General features: G+C 40.5%; 1 protein-coding gene and 1 long non-coding RNA gene across 4 annotated transcripts in view; both read right to left on the minus strand.

The window, feature by feature from the left end:
• Window positions 1–9,461, minus strand: part of LOC118880836 (acyl-coenzyme A synthetase ACSM1, mitochondrial-like) — a 60,206-nt gene extending 50,745 nt beyond the window's left edge. For 2 of the 3 annotated variants that reach the window (XM_036824918.1, XM_036824920.1), the window contains exons 1-2: window positions 9,424–9,461; window positions 2,668–5,926 (exon numbers count right to left, since the gene is read on the minus strand). The gene's annotated coding sequence lies outside the window, so the exon portion shown is untranslated. The remainder of the gene's footprint in view (window positions 1–2,667; window positions 5,927–9,423) is intronic. The other variant, XM_036824919.1, reaches the window with a different exon arrangement.
• A 1,594-nt stretch (window positions 9,462–11,055) lies between these two features.
• Window positions 11,056–14,616, minus strand: LOC118880837. The gene is made up of 3 exons (XR_005016404.1): window positions 14,424–14,616; window positions 14,094–14,251; window positions 11,056–11,095 (listed from the first exon to the last, which is right to left on the minus strand). It is a non-coding gene; the product is annotated as an uncharacterized LOC118880837 (long non-coding RNA).
• Between the last annotated feature and the right edge of the window lie 301 nt (window positions 14,617–14,917).

The raw sequence follows: 14,917 nt of genomic DNA on the forward strand, positions 1-14,917 counted from the left end.
CTAACATATTTTTAGATGATTCCACCCCCTGTTCAAATTGACTGGTCCAGAGCTGAGCAGTCGTTTCCCATGATTTTTTAATCCAAACTGGGCTAATCATAATCCCTCTCCAAAATTTGTGTGTGTGTGCTTGTTACCAAAGGGTATATAAGGCAGTCTCTCCTTGGTGGAAGCCATGAAATGCACACTTTGGAAACTATCGGTGGCTATAATTCCTGTCATGTGGAGATAACTGCTCTGCCTGAGTGAAGAAAACATGGAAGACTTCAGAGACATGGAAATAAGGGGCAGAGAGTATCTCAGAGGCATGCAAGTCTCTGGTTCAGAACTATTGTTCCTGAGGCCCGTCTGCATCTCTTCCCCTCTCTTGGTAATATCCTGTCCTGAATTCTATGAGCCAACAGTTTTTCCTGCCTGAGATTGGGTTTCTGTCACTTGAGACTCTAAGAATATTGACAACTATGCACCACCACACTCAGGACAGAGGAGGCTAATATCACAGCACCCTCCTTACTGGACCGGGATCTGGCCTCGGGGTTTTCCCCAGGACAGCATTCCAGGTAGCTATTACCAATCCATCACTTGACCTATGAAATAAAGTTTCTTTGCCACTCCAGATCCCAACAAATGCTTCTAACATGGGAGCAGAACGCTCATTTATTAGGATGCTTCTTGAAGTTTGATTGGGAAAATTGGTTTAAGCTAAAACTTCTGTTCTGTGAGAAGAAAGCCACTTCACAAATAGCTCTGAGGTTCAAGCACTTTATCACTGCAAACAATTAAGCCTCCTCCCCCTGTTTCAGCAATAAGATAATACTGTTTGACAATAGACCCATAAAAGAGATCAATAAAACTTGACTCAATTTATTTTCAACCTGTTTAGACTCGTAATAACCTAACCCCAATTAATTTTGGTGCTGCCCTCAGAACCCTGCTACTGTCTGCAGAAAAGAGGACAGATATGTGAAAGCTTCATCCCTTAGAGTTTTCCTTGTCTATGTGGATCCTTAGACCACATGAACTAAAGTATGTCCCCTTCCTTTTTAGTGCCTGTCAATCAATAGTACTGTCTTTTGTTTTATCAGAGCATTTAAGGGAAGAAAGACCCTAAGATAATCAGCTGGCCCAGACGTTTGACCCTCATCCTTTGGAGGAAAAAATTTGAATTGCCAATATTTAAAATTTGGGGCATTTCATTTAAAATGTGAATTGAAGATTTCTCTTGAAAACTCAGAAGGCCTGGCAACATTGGGCCTTTATTTCAACCTGGCACCAACTGGTTGGAGCTGAAAATTAAATGGAATGTTGTCCAATTCAACAGGGTTTCCACTACTCCCTATGTTGTTACAGCTACTTGCTTCTGCACTTACTGTTACCTATCCAGCTCTTGTCGACATTTGAGCTTAAAACCCCCATTCTATGCCAACATCCCAAGAGGGACAGGGATTTCCCCAAGGTTTCAAGGCAAGTTTAGTAGCAGAGCTACTTCTAAAACCTGCTTTTCCTGCTATTTTTTCCAACACATACCTCTCTCCACAGGCATGAGCTCATTGAGAGCAAGAAACCAGACTCAGTTGCTATTTTTATACACAGGTGTTTACATCACTGCAGGATTGTCCTTAAAATACTCAAGGACAGTGCAAACAACCCCTTAATAAGTGGCTAAAAACCAAAACAACACCAAGAGAAATAATGAGGAAATTAATTAATCCTTTATTATGGGCTGAATTGTGTCCCCTCAAAATTCATATGTTGAAGTCCTAACCCTCAATACCTCAGAATGTGACTGTATTTGGACATAGAATCTTTAAAGAGGTAATTAAGTTAAAAAGAGGTCATTAGATGGACCCTAATCCCATCTGACTGGTCCATAGTGCCTTGACGAGTTCTTGCAACAGAGCTTTGATTTCACAAGCATTTGGACTGAAAAGCTGTTTATTTTATGAGGCAACATCCTTAGCGTGTTATAGGGGATCCTAGAGTTACAGAGCCAGGTTTGGCTCCACTGGGTACCAGCTGAGCGATCTTGACCACCATTCATGTCTCCAAACTTGAGGGCATAGTAGTAATACCCACTATCTGGCTTCCACAAGGATTAGCAAGATAGTCAATATAAATCACTTAGCCAGCACTGAGTCTGATACAGAATAAGGGCTCAATAAATGTTGAGGTGCCTTCTAACTCCCAGCAAATTCTGAGGCCAACCCCTTCCCTGTTAGATATTTAAAAAGTATTTTTTAATAAAAGGCATTCACCTTATATACTGTGAACAAACTTCTGCATAATGGAATGTGTCAATTTCCAGTGTCTATTTTCTGGGTCTTTTTTACCCCTCTCGGTACCCTCCTCCCACAGCCCACCACATTCAGAGCTGTCTAACATTAAATCGATCCCCCATGTGCCAGCCACGGTGCTAGGCATATCACATGTATATTCCCATTGAGCCCTCTCTCTCGATATCACCATCCTCATTTTGCAGTAAAGGAAAAGAAGTATCAGAGAAGTTAAGAGACATGCTCAAGGTCTGTAAGTGGCACTGCCAGAATTTAAAATTGGGTCTTCAGATTTTAAGTTCAGCATATACTTTACTGCACTGTGGCAGATAAACACACACATATAAACACAATGCCCGCCCCCCAAAGAAGCTGTCATTCACCTCCATCTTACCTGGTATTGTCTAGGAAACACTTGGGTTAGGTCTTGGATGGGGACTTTGCGGGTTCAGTTCTCTCTGATCAGAAGTTCAGTTCTCTCTGTGCACATAACGGAACTTGGTCCCTGGCCACAGCTGGGGTGGAGAACTTGGCAGGAATTGAATGAATCAGAAGGGGGAGGAGATGCTCACGTATAACGGGTCAGAAAGCCATCACAAGCCCTCATGGAGAGAAAATCGGTTAGAAAAACAAACTATATAAAGTAATCTCCAATTATTGTAGGGAGGCCTTGCGTTGTGAATGAACAGATAAAGCCAAATGGAGCACTTTCACAAGTTCTCTGTAGCTAACCTGCTCCCCTCTCCCAGTCCCAGGTCTCCAATGTTCTCGTTTAAATGACAGCCAGGTGGCAGCGTTGCCTAGTAGTTAAAGCCTGTGATCCGAGGCAGAGAGATTTGGGTTTAAGCGTCAGGTCTGCCGCTTACCCTCTCTTTGACTTTCGTGGACCTCCTTTTTCTACACTTCAGTTTCCTTATCTATGAGATGGGAGTGCCAATAGTGACACCTATTTCCTGTGGTTGCTCTTTGTTGTTGTCATTGTTAGTATCAGATGAAATAATTCATGAAACTCACATAGCACAGTGCTTGGCATAATCAATGTTGGCTGTTTTCATTAACGTGGGCTTCTAAGAGAAACAGTGTGGTGTACTGGCAAGATGCAGGGTCTTTGGTATCCCAAAGTCTTGAGCTTAAATCCTGGCACAGACACTTATAAGATGGCCCATGGCAAGCCGTTTACCTCTTCTAACTTTTGTCTTCTCATCTGAAAAGTGGAGGAGTGGGTGGTTGTTAATAAGATTTGTCCCACGGGATCTTTGAAAGGTTCACACAATGTACAGTCTGCAGCGTGCCTGGCCCAGCCATGTAGACACTGGGTTGACATTGATGTTGCATTGGATAAGTCCAGATTGTCACAAGTAGTGGCTTGTACTGTTCGTTTTCTTCTAGAGCCATTTTGGGGAGTTGTAAGGGGATGGGGGATGTCTAGTATCCTGGTGCAATTTTCCCAGCACCTTTTGCCTCCCAGCCTCCACTGAACCAGGGAGAAAAATACCTCTGCTCAAAGCCACCACCAAAGACTGCTGGAGACAGCTAGAACACCCCTGCTAGGGCGGAGGGGCAAGCCTGGCCTCTGAGGGGTGGGTCTTGCTCTTTCTGGCTGATGCATTCATGGTGAATCCTTGCTCAGGATAGACTCTTATTTTATGGAGAGGAGCAAGTAAGAAGGCAGGGCTAGTTGACTGGCCATAGTAAGCTAAAGATTATGAAGTACAAAACACCCTGTTACTCAAGCAGAAGAGGCGATCACTTCTGAGAAGAGAGTGGGGACAGGAGGAACAGTGCACGAGGTGCCCTCTGGATCTCAGTAGATCTCCTGTGTGGAACTGTTACACCAGCACTGTGGTCAAGAAGACAGGCTCTGGGGCCGGGCAGCCTGGGTTTCAGTCTAGCTTTTATCCGTTACCAGCTCTGGGACACTGAGCGAGTTTAGTATCCCTTTGTGCCTCAGATACAGTAGAATTCTCTAAAGATTCCATGTGCACGTCTCTCTCATGTCCAAGCTTCTTCTGTAGTTACGGTGAGGCTATTGAATTCCACTTTTGGACAAGGAACTGCAGGTGGAAGTGACACAAGTCACTTCTGGTCTAGGGCATTTAAGAGCTGCTATGAGTTCTCTATAATCTTCTTCTGACTCAGTAGTCCTGGTAACTGTGTAGGGAGATACAAGCATCAAAATATGGCAGAGATTCTATCAGCCTGGCTCTCTGTAGGGCCCTTTCTGCATTACACATTTCAGATATCACATTCTCTCATACCTTCTGTGGGGCTTGCTGGGACATCTGGACCTCCCAAACCAATTGTGGGACAGGCTCTATATCCAGCTCACAGCCCCAGGGGTCTCTGTTTCTCTTCTCCCAGGACCCTCTTCTTTTCAGAGTACCTGGGCCCTGGTGGGACGTGGACGATAGAATGGTGCCCATGGGTGGGTAGAGAAGAATGACTGAAAAAAGTCATGACTCCATCAAAAAGCCAGAACTTAGAGTCTGAAAATATACCTGCTCTTCTGAGCAAATGCCCTGCCCTGCTCACTCCTCCCCTCTCTGTCTCCTTCTGTAGGCAGACTGGCTCTTTTGGTGGACTTAAGTTTTAATTAAGGGTAGCTAAAATTAAACAGCAATGTTAGTCAGCCCTTTCATTGCTCTCTTCTACCTTTCTGTTATCACATCCTGCCTTTTCTGAGTCTTCTTTCTCAGTATTGATCATAGGATTCTCTTCCTCTTTATTCTATTAAAGTATTATTGTTCTCCAAGGACTCATCCACACCCAACAGTTTCTCTTATTCCATTTATTCCCTCTCTCTCTCTCTCTCAATAATTTCCTAACCACATTAAAAATCTTTACTTCCCCCAGAGTTCAAACTTAAATATCCAGCTGATTACTAAATATACACTAACCTCAGTATTTCATAGACAGCATAGATAAATTAACATGACCACAATTGAATTCTGTGTTCCTGCCTCCAAACTTATTCCTCTCAGAGTCTTTCAACCACCTATCCCAGTTTACTTATTCAAACACTTAGACATCATACTTCTGTGCCTCCTTGCCCTTAACCCTATCTGCCTTATTTAGTCACTAAGTTACCAGGTTCCAAGAAGAAGGAATTCTTCTTCTAAGCATTTCTCAAATTCTCTTTTAATACATTTACCACTCAGTTACCAAGGTAATCATTTAGAAATAAATTGTTGACTGAGTTCATTACTGTCCAGATAAAGTCCAAACTTTTTATCATGTGTTATAATGACCACCCCTTCTGACATTTCGCAACTTGAACCTGATGTTGAAATAATATTGAAAGCAAGTGAGGTGACTATCCTTTTTCAGGGTAAGTTCCTCCTTCTATCTACAGATAATTGCAGCAATCCGGGGGCAACTTAGGCCATCAACACATACACAAGTTAGTTAGTCTGTGAATTCTCTAGAGCTAATGATTATCCAGGGAAGTTATGCACAACATATACTGGGTCACAGGGAGTTGACAATCATTACTTCTTGGTTCTGAGGGTTACTGAGGCATCTTAAAGGCTTTAACTAGACAAAGACAGGAAGGATGAGGTAGTCTATTTTTATCTCATCATGAAAAAAACAAGAGTCCGTGATTTCCTTGTGCAGGCACATCTTCGAGATATTGCAAGTTCAGTTCCAGACCACTGCAATAAAGCGAATATCGTAATAAAGTAAGTCTCACAAATTTTTCTCAGTTTCCCAGTGCATATAAAAGTTATGTTTACACTGTACTGTAATCTATTGTGTGCAGTAGCAATATATCTTTCAAAAAGTACATACCTTAATTTAAAAATACTTTATTGCTAAAAAATGCTAACCATCATCTAACAACACAGGGTTGCCCAAACCCCTCAATTTGTAAAAACCACAATATCTGTGAAGCGCAATAAAGTGAAACAATAAAATGAGTATGCCTGTAGTTACAGTAAGCCAATCTGAAAGGCACTGGCTTAATATTGTGATTTCTATATACAAGCCAAATGGAGAAGGAGATGGAGTGAAGGGAAGAGAGGCAGATTCTGTACTTTGGGTAAGTCATAGATTTTCCCTAAAAGTGTGGGTTCCCAACATCACTCATTCCAGAGCCTGGAAAAGGTAAGGAGATCATAGGATGGGCATTGAGTAAGGAGATGTGATCAAAATCATTCTCACTATAGGAGAAAGATAACACTTAAAGTGTCAGAATGATCAATCTGCTAGATTTAAAATTTTGGGGAGGGTGGGAGGGAGGCTCAAGAGGGAGGGGATATGGGGATATATGTATACATATAGCTGATTCACTTTGTTGTACAGCAGAAACTAACACAACATTGCAAAGCAATTATACTCCAATAAAGATATAAATAAATATCTTCAAATACAAAAAAAAAATTGTAATGTGTCAGTTAAAAATGATATTCCCTTCAACAGTGATAAATCGAGATTGTGAAAAAGTTTTGCTGTTTGATTAGCAGAGTATATTTCTCTACGAGGCCAAACATAAAACTCTGGTGAATTTTAGTAGACTCCGGGAGATGAGTATATCACAGTATATTCACATTCTGGTGGATATTTTATTTTATTATTGATTTGTAATTAACATACAATATTATATTAGTTTCAGGTGTACAACAGTGAACTGATATTTTTATACATTATTAAACAATCAGGACTTCCCTGGTGGCGCAGTGGTTAAGAATCCGCCTGCTAATGCAGGGGACACAGGTTCGAACCCTGGTCCGGGAAGATCCCACATGCCACAGAGCAACTAAGCCCGTGCGCCACAACTACTGAGCCTGTGCTCTAGAGCCTGTGAGTCACAACTACTGAGTCCGCGTGCCTAGAGCCTGTGCTCTTCAACAAGAGAAGCCACCGCGATGAGAAGCCCATGCTCCGCAACAAAGAGTAGCCCCCGCTAGCCACAATTAGAGAAAGCCCGCACACAGCAACGAAGACCCAACGCAGCCAAATAAATAATTTTAAAAAATGATAAGATGAAAAAAAAATGATAAAATGATAAAATGATCAACATAATGAGACCAGTTAACATCATCACCATACAAAGTTGTTACAATATTTTGACTACATTTCCTATCTGTACATTACATCCCTGTGACTTATTTATTTTATATCTGGAAGTTTGTACCTATAATTCTGTTCACCTGTTTTTTTCATCCCCCACCAACCCCCATCCCCTCTGGCAACCACCAGTTTGTTCTCTGTATCTATCAGTCTGTTTCTGTTTTGTTCGTGTGTTCATTTGTTTTCAAGTTATTATACATTATTCTCAAGTTAATAAAGTCATTCAGCAGTGCAGTGATTCCCTAAGGTAGTGGTATCCAGATTGAATATGTACACCCCTCAGTCAAATATTTTTTAACACACTCCCCTAATACATGTTTATTTATTTATAAATTATACATATGTATTTATGTGCATCATACAAATATCAAAAATAATTTTAAAGAATGAATAAAAAGTACAGATAATTTGAAGTTCTCCTATTTTCTTTCCCATCCCAGTTGCCCTTCTCACTCTCACTTCTAAGCCCCCTGTCTGCAAAAAAAAAAAAAAAACAACAACTCTGCGACATTCTACAGAGTTCCCAAGAAACTATAAAGATGCCTCAAAATTGACAAGAGACAGAGACTTTGAACTCATGTGATTTTCAAATTGAAATTTACACATTTGGAGTGACTTTTTCAAGATAAAGGGAATCCTCAATTTAAACAAACAATTTTTGAGGGTCATAACTCCAAAAATGCCAAGGATTATTTCTCTAAAAGCTAAATAAGTGGTTTGTAAGAAACATCTACATAAATATATGGTTCAGTCAAATCTTTAATGCAGAACTGGGGAAGATACATCCTTACCTGGTTTGAAAGCTAAGATTTTGAGCTTCAAAGCCATCTTGGAAACACTGGTGTTCTGGGCCTAACATTCACTGTATGCATGAAACTCTGAGTAAAAAAGCTTTACAGAAAAACCATACAATTATTTTTAAGCAGCTTACCACAAACAACTATTTATCTAATGGGGAAACAAAACTTTCCCTCTAACCAGAAAAGAAGGTACAGACTTTCCCTGCTGAAAAGTGAGGCTTTTTCAGGTCAATGGAGACTTAGAAAACCTAGTGCTACAACTCTGTTATAGAATTCACTACATGCATGACTCAGTGAAGATAATTTTCTCTCACTGGAAAAAAAATGTGCATCAAATTTCTCTCATGGAGCTAGTTAGAAAGATCTAAGTAAATGTACGGTGAAATCAAGTCTTCAAAGTAGAATTTGGGGAAGATACAAAGTTACCTCATTTGAAAGCTAAGATTTTTGCCCCTTGAAAGCTGCCCAAGAAACACTATTTGTGGGTCTACCATTCACTGTATGCATGACTTACTGAGTCAAACTTATTTTTACTGTGAAATTTACCTCAAATTTTCTATTAATACACTATATTTTAGACCTGCCCTGAATAACAAGACTCTTTGTAGACACTTAAGCATGAAGAAATGGAGAACAAAGGAACTAGGCATCTTTTCACTATGTCCTCAATGAGTTTACTGTTGTATTATACATATTCAAGTTTCTTTCCCCATAAAATTGCAGGTTCCATAAGAATGAAGGGCATATAAGCAATCATATGGGCAAGACGAGACACCTGGGAAATCCTAAATATCTGTCTCCTTGAACTGAAAGCTCAGGGCAAGGCTTGACCAAGCCCCAGTTTTCGGCTTTATACTGCAAATGTAATTTGGTTCATTTTTCAAATTAAACTTTTATTTATTTTTTTTATTGGAGTATAGTTGCTTCACACTGCTGTGTCAGTTTCTGCTGTAGAGCAAAGTGAATCAGCCATACATATACATATATCCCCTCTTTTCTGGATTTCCTTCCCATTTAGGTCACCACAGAGCACTGAGTAAAGTTCCCTGTGCTATACTATAGGTTCTTATTAGTTATCTGTTTTATAAATAGTAGTGTATGTATGTGAATCCCAATCTCCCAATTCATCCCAGGCCCCCCATTTCCTCTTTGGTATCCATACGTTTGTTCTCTACGTCTGTGTCTCTATTTCCGCTTTGCAAATAAGATCATCTATACCATTTTTCTAGATTCCACATATGTGTTAATATACAATATTTGTTTTTCTCTTTCTGACTTACTTCATTTTCTATGACAGTCTCTAGGTCCATCCACGTCTCTGCAAATGACACAATTTCGTTACTTTTTATGGCTGAGTAATATTCCATTGTATATATGTACCACATCTTCTTTATCCATTCCTCTGTCGATGGACATTTAGGTTGCTTCCATGTCCTGGCTATTGTAAATAGTGCTGCAATGAATATTGGGGTGCACGTATCTTTTTGAATAATGGTTTTCTCTGAGTGTATGCCCAGGAGTGGGATTGCTGGGGCATATGGTAGTTCAATTTGTAGTTTTTTAAGGAACTTCCATACTGTTCTCCATAGTGGCTGTATCAGTTTAAATTCCCACCAACAGTTTAAGAGGGTTCCCTTGTCTCCACACCCTCTTATATGGAAAAGGCTAGAATCATCCATATGGTAATAGGTTACAGGTGGAGTCATCTGTATGAATTCATGTTTGCCATCATACGCATTCAACTTGCTCCATACAGATAGTGGTTGTTACGTGTATATACACAGATTAGTATATAGACACATTCTTCTTTGCACTGTCTGCTGAGATGGCAAAGAATCAAGAACACCTTAGTAGTGATGAGCACACTGAACTCCCTGATTTAGGTTTTAAATACCATTCTCCAAAAGGAGAAACAAGGGCACTTTGAAGAACTGGCTGATACTAAGACTGAAGCAGGACATGCAAAGTGAGTGCACAGCAACTTTCCTTAGTGCCAGGAAGTAAGGTAGTTCTCAAAAACCAACAAACAAAACAACAAAAAACAAAGACGGGGTGCACAAGCAGGACACTGGAGCTACCTGAAAGAGAACCCAATGGCTAAAGCTGGAACTATTTGAGCAAGAAAACATATAAAGAAGTACTGCACTATTCTAGAAAACATAAAAGAAATTTCAAGGAGTCCATATGGAGAGAAATAAACATTTTCCATATAGAAAAAATCTGCATGATTACATAGATACTCAGTCCTCAAAGACAAGAAACATAACTTCCCACTCCTTATGATGTGCACATAGTGATTTCATCAAAGAGAAGGTACACTATGGACAGAGGAGAAACCTGACTAACACTGCCCCAGCCAGGTGATTAAAGGCAACATCAAGTCGTCATCTCGAAAGTAAACATCCTAGAGATGAAGTGATAAGAATGACATTTTGCCTCCTGATCGTCACCCCTCCTTGCCCCAGAAAACTAATAACCCCAGTCTAAACATTTGAAATATCATAAGATATATACCGACTAGGACTGTTATATAAAATACATGAACAATACTCCTCAAAACTTTCCAGATTATGAAAAATATGCCAAGTCTGAGAAACTGTCACAGCCAAGTGGAGCCTAAGGAGACATGATGACTAAATACAATGTGCCAGCTGGGCTGGGTCCTGGAACAGAAAAAGTTAAAACCCACCCAAGCAAATCCAAGTAAAATGTGGACTTTAGTTAATAATATTGTATCAATTTTGGCTATTAATTGTGACAATGTACCAAGTGTTATGACATTCACAATTAGGGCGAACTGAGTCTTAGGCATGTGTAAACTCTCAATACTATCTTCACAGTATTTTTTTTTCCGCAAATCTAAACCTATTATAGGGAATTCCCTGACAGTCCAGTGGTTAGGACTCCACGCTTCCACTGCAGGGGGCACAGGTTTGATCCCTGATCAGGGAACTAAGATCCCACATGCCATGCGGTGCGGCCAAAAAAAAAAAAATTTAATTTAATTTAAATTTAAAAAATAAATCTATTATAAAATTAAGTTTTTAATAATCATTGTTTTATCTTTTTACATATGATTGCATATTTACTCCTACTATTAGTAACTAGTAATTGACACAACTACTCTTATTGTACCCTTGTTTTATTTAAATACTAGCATTTATGCTGCCATTATATATACATTAGATCAAGTACTACACAATAATATATAATTCACAGAAACATCCATTTTACCTATTTTATGTTAAAATAATACATATATGCATACATTACATTGTATATTATATAATTATGTGGTTTTCTGGTTTTGAAGTGTCTCTATAAAGTTGGTCACCATGGATGGTAGACAATATTGAGATTTTAGAGAGTGTATTTCACACCATGGCTGAACATTTTCAAAAAAGGAACAAACAGCCAAGTGATTCATTGTGACTGGCTCAGTTGTTCTGAATAATCCTTGTTTTTATTTTGTTCCCATGCATACCTTTCAGCAGTAACAAACAGAATCAAATATTTCCAATTCAAAGAGATATTCAAAGATTGGCAGAATGTACAGTGAGTTTGAGGGGTTTCAGGCTAAAGGAGAAAGAAGTGACCATGAGGTGGCAGTAGCATGCAACAAGCTTCGTGTGTGCAACTCTGACAAGGTTTGCATGAAGAGAAGTCCATCACAGCAGGAGACCTTCCAATGGTTACTACCCAGAAGCAGAAGGTGGCCAGGCATCTCCCTGGGAAGAGGGGAACTGGAGAGGAAGCTGACGTGCCTAAGTGAGGTCCCTGCGCTGCCAGGCTGGGAGTCTCAGAGCACTCAGAAGGGCAGCAGTAGCTTGGGGTCTTGCAGAGCTACAGGGTTGAACTTACCTACAATTAGCAGATGTTGGGCACAGTTCCACGGGATATGAAAATCAGGAACAATGTAAATGACTAAAACTCTCTTACTGAGGCTATGTTTTAAAACACTCAATGTATAAAAATTTGAGTTTAGCACCAGGAGGCTTTTGAGCTAACGGGGGTACCAGCCCGCCAATACACCAGAGCCATCTTTGGCTCATTGATAGAACATAAACAGAATTGGTTACCACAAAGATACAGTGTTTCACCATGATCTTTTCTAAAACAGAAGGGTTTAAAAGAATTATTCAAACTCATAATTTACTAGATGATGTTTTCCAGCAAGTGATAAAATCAATTTAAAGAATAAAAGAATATTTTATCTAAGTGACTTAGATTCTGATAAGTTTCATGCAATAACTAATTCACTTCTTAGGAGATCATAAGAATATACTGAAAGCTCAGAAGGTTTCTGAGTTAAGAGGAATTATAGGTTATTATACTATTGATAAACCTAATCATATAGCTAATGATGGATGGAGATATGGCCCTTATTTATGTAATAAAATTCAAAATGAATTTTAAATGCTACTAGGAAATTAGGTTAGACCCGGAAAATATTGAGAATATAAGAAGAAAAAATACCTCTCCTTTTTCAAATTCGATGAACTGGTGGGATAGTCTCATGTCTAATATACATATATTCAATAAGTACATACACATAAAATATCAAATGAAGAAATACACTATGATGAAATCAAATCATCCTGATGCAATGAGATTCGATCATATATGTAACTTGTCATTACAGGATGATATTTTCAAGTCAGTTGAAAGTTAATAAAGATATATAAAAACCAATTCTGATATTAAATAAAGCCACATGCTCAGTACAAGGCCTATCTCCTTTCTTACAGCAAATGAAACGAGGCTTGAAAGTATGGGTGATGAATGTAAAATGTAGGAAGACATATGAATATAATATCTAAATTAGAAAATACGCAAAGAAGAGGGACTTCCCCGGTGGCGCAGTGGTTAAGAATCCACATGCTGTGGAGCAATTAAGCCCGTGCACCATAACTACTGAGCCTGCACTCTAGAGCCCGTGAGCCACAGCTACCGAAGCCCACGTGCCTAGAGCCCGTGCTCCGCAACAAGAGAAGCCACCACAATGAGCAGCCCGCACACTGCAACGAAGACCCAACGCAGTCAAAAATAAATAAAAATAAATAAATTTAACCAAAAAAAAGAAAATACGCAAAAAAGAAAAATATAGAAATTGGAAATGTATGAAGGTAAGCATCAATGTTCATATATTTAAAAACACCATCATGCTGCTGCTTCTAAAACTGATGCACAGATTTTGCTTAGTGCCATATTAACCAATTCTAATGTGGTCTTGATCATTTAATTAACAATAAGTAACAGTGGGGTCCTGTGAATGAGGTTTTAGTAAGCTTAAATCATTCAAACTTATTTAAGATCGTCATAGATCATGAGAAATTATAAAACACAGCAAGTCTCTCAACTGAAAAGGAGACAAGCTAACAAGTATATTCTTTTTTTTTTTTTTTTTTAAAGTAAAGGGAAGGATTTTTTTTTTTAGTTTATTTATTTTTGGCTGTGTTGGGTCCTCGCTTCATGCGAGGGCTTTCTCTAGTTGCGGCAAGCGGGGGCCGCTCCTCATCGCGGTGCGCGGGCCTCTCACTATCGCGGCCTCTCCTGTTGCGGAGCACAGGCTCCAGACGCGCAGGCTCAGCAGCCGTGGCTCACGGGTCCAGTTGCTCCGCGGCATGTGGGATCCTCCCAGACCAGGGCTCGAACCCGTGTCCCCTGCATTGGCAGGCAGACTCCCAACCACTGCGCCACCAGGGAAGCCCCAAGTATATTCTTAAAACATTATTAGTGACCTTGCTTTCATTAAAGACAGTAAAGTAAAATTATAATAAATTCTGCTTTGGATATATATGAAATATTTAAGTTTAAAATAACGTAAGTTTTATTACACTTACTTGTCAGGTTTTCCATAGTTTTCAGCTACTTCAACGCTGTTGGAAAACTTGAGCCATTAAAAATTAGTGAAAGCATGTATGCACTGGAGTGCGTTTTCGCTTTTTACCTGGGGTTCTGGTTCCAACATGACTCGGAAAGCGGGTCCCCAGCTCATTCTCCTCGAAGGTCCCGATATTGAGTATTGAGTGTGTTCGCGTCCCACTCAAGGGATCTCCCCTTCCTCTGAGCTCGTGCTGGGATTTCTCCCCAGAAACATCCTCGAATCTGTACAGAAACAAGGAAACAAGCCACTGCAGCCCTGATTTAGAGTCGTCAAGCCCTCAACCAACGGATACTTCAGTCAATAAGCCTTGTTCAAACATTCTTAGAGAAAGTAAAGAATAAAACACCAGGAACAGCCCGGAAAACGCAAGGGTCCCGGGGAAGCCCCACAAACCTCCCCGCTCCGCGCTCAGCCGGCTGAGGACGCTTCCTACGCACGGCGGCTGGTCCACAGCCTCCGCAGTCGCTCCCTCAGACAAGGAACCTTTGGAAACGGAGCGGCGGTTCTCACTGCGGAAGCAGCGCCCGAGGCCGTGGGGCGGGAACCCGGGCCGCCCTGAGGCGCCTTTGGTCGGAGAAGACGCGTGCGCCCGCCCCCTGCCGGCCTTCGCTGCGCACTGCATGGAGGGAAACCGCCCCGTGCCCGTTAGCCGTGACCGCGCCCCCCCTCCTGGCCGTTCTGGGAACGTCCTGGGAAATTCTCAGCGAGGTGGTCACTAAGCTGGGGCACTGCTCCAGCCAAGACTTTCCTCTATCGGGCCGTGTCTTACCCACAGGGGCTGGAAAACAAAGAAATCTTCGGGTTTTTTGAGTGTTGAATGAAACGAAGAATTTATGTATGTATTTGCATAATTTGTACTGCTGTAAGCACTGGCCGCATAAATACAG

This window comes from Balaenoptera musculus, chromosome 15 (genome assembly GCF_009873245.2).
Source record: "Balaenoptera musculus isolate JJ_BM4_2016_0621 chromosome 15, mBalMus1.pri.v3, whole genome shotgun sequence".
In the NCBI taxonomy this organism is placed as follows: domain Eukaryota; kingdom Metazoa; phylum Chordata; class Mammalia; order Artiodactyla; family Balaenopteridae; genus Balaenoptera; species Balaenoptera musculus.